The sequence below is a fragment of the Microcebus murinus genome, chromosome 10 (genome assembly GCF_040939455.1).
Source record: "Microcebus murinus isolate Inina chromosome 10, M.murinus_Inina_mat1.0, whole genome shotgun sequence".
Classification (NCBI taxonomy): domain Eukaryota; kingdom Metazoa; phylum Chordata; class Mammalia; order Primates; family Cheirogaleidae; genus Microcebus; species Microcebus murinus.
In genome coordinates this window covers 43,747,769-43,749,809 of record NC_134113.1, presented here as the reverse complement: position 1 = coordinate 43,749,809, position 2,041 = coordinate 43,747,769, and positions in this window count along the sequence as shown.

Sequence of the window (2,041 nt, the reverse complement as noted above, 5' to 3'; positions counted from 1 at the left end):
ACGCCAGCTATCGGTGAGCCTGTAGTGGACGCGGCACCAGGCTCCCAACTCCCTCCGGGCACCTCCGTGTGCACAGACCCGAGCCGCGAGGCAGGCGCCATATGGCCTCCTTCTCGCCTCCACCGACCCTACCCGTGGCTGCCCAGAGAGACAATACAGCCACCAGCCAGAGGCACTGTAGGGCAGAGGAAGGGCAGAGGAATTTTTAGGACAGAGGAAGGGCAGAAGAATTCTTCCAATTGTCGGGAATTTACTTGGGTGGGGCAATGAGCTAACCGCAAACCTTTGCTTCTGGTCATTGCTTGCTTGCTACACCGCTGTAGGGGGAATTATGGGATGAGGTCATTGAAGCATGGGCGACTGGCCCATCAGGCAATAGAGGGCAACCAACCCGCCAATTATTTCAAAAGGCAATAGTGGGCAACCAATCATTTTAAAGGTCAACGTATGATCCACTTGTAGTCGGCTTGTGCGCAGCTTGTGCACCATGGGGATAAAAGGCATGCCGTTGTTCCGGTCGGGGTCCTTGCCTGTGAGAGTGGCCACTGCGTGTGCTCTGGGGCTTGGACCCTGGCTAGCCAGAAAATAAACCTCCTCTTGTGTGATTGCATCCTCGATGTCTCTGCTTTTCTGTCCGGTGGGGCTGTGGAAGGTCAGTCCCTAACAGCACCTCCAGGGAACGGGACCTTCCCTTTTGGGACCCAAAGCTGACTAAGGGTAACTCAGACTGTGAGCTCCCTACCCGCCAGGCCTCCCAGGTGCTGCTGGCACGGTGTTCCCAGGAGAACGGTGCAGACTCAGAGGCTGAGAGACATAGACCCAGCTTGGGCTCCCTGTGGGTAAACTGGGACAGGAACTCCTCTCCCTGGTGGGGATACAGTTTGAACTCTGGGACCCAGAGGTCGGACCTGCAGACCAGATCCCGTGCACCAAGGTCTAGCGTTGCCCAGGGCACAGAAGGGATATATGTGAACAGCCTACTGAGGTGTGTGTGCCTTCAGGGGCAGATCAGCATCCTAGAGGGCAACCCTCCTCCCAAAAGGAGGCCGTACGCCCAGCCCAGGTGGCGTTTCTGCACAGGGAACCTCCCTGCCGGCACCACAATATGGGGAGGCCTGGTGGCGTGTGGTCTGGCCTGCTGGCAGAGGCCAAGGAGTAGCTGCGGAGTTGGGGAGGGTGGAAAGAAGCGAGGCCCCCTCCAGACTGCGGGTCTCAGACAGCCCCACCCCCACAAGCAGACTTTCTGGCTGAGCAGAACCATTCCAGCCCCGCCCTGACAGCTTTTCCTGGAAGCAGAGAACAGAACTTTGACCCCTGCTAACAGCATTGGTGGTGCCTGAGGGCAGGCTTACCCAACCCAGCTCAGCCCAGAACAAGAGCTAATAACAGGACACAAAAACAACAGCATAGCCTGTTCCTCCAAGCAAGCGCCACATACTGACAGGGATGGCATCCTGCACAGCCTTTTCATGGCACCCACTGACTCATTATACAGGGAGTGGTCAAATCTCACCCACAGACACCACCTAACGGCTCAGAAACTAAACAAGGCGTGTTAATACCCAAACAAAAACCTAAAGGAAAGAAACAACAACTGATCGACATGGGAAGAAATTAGCGAAGGAACTCAGGAAATATGAAGAATCAAATGGAAAACACACCCCCAAAGAGGAGCACCAGCCCCCTAGAAACAGACACCAACCCAAATCAGGCAACCAAAGTGACAGAAGAGGAATTTCGTATGTGGATCATAACAACACTCACCGACCTGCAACAACAACTCAATAACCAACACAAATAAACCACAAAAAGCCTCCAGGACCTAGAACAAAAGTTCACTAAAGAAATAGACACAATGAAGAAAAGTTTAACCGAACTCCTGGAAATGAAGAATCAATTCAGGGAACTACAAAATACAGTGGAAAGTCTCAAGAACAGGGTAGATCAAACAGAAGAAAGAATCTCAGAGCTTGAAGATAACACCCTCCAACTAAATAAAACCGTCACAGAGATAGAGCAGAGAAACAAGAGAAAAGAGCAA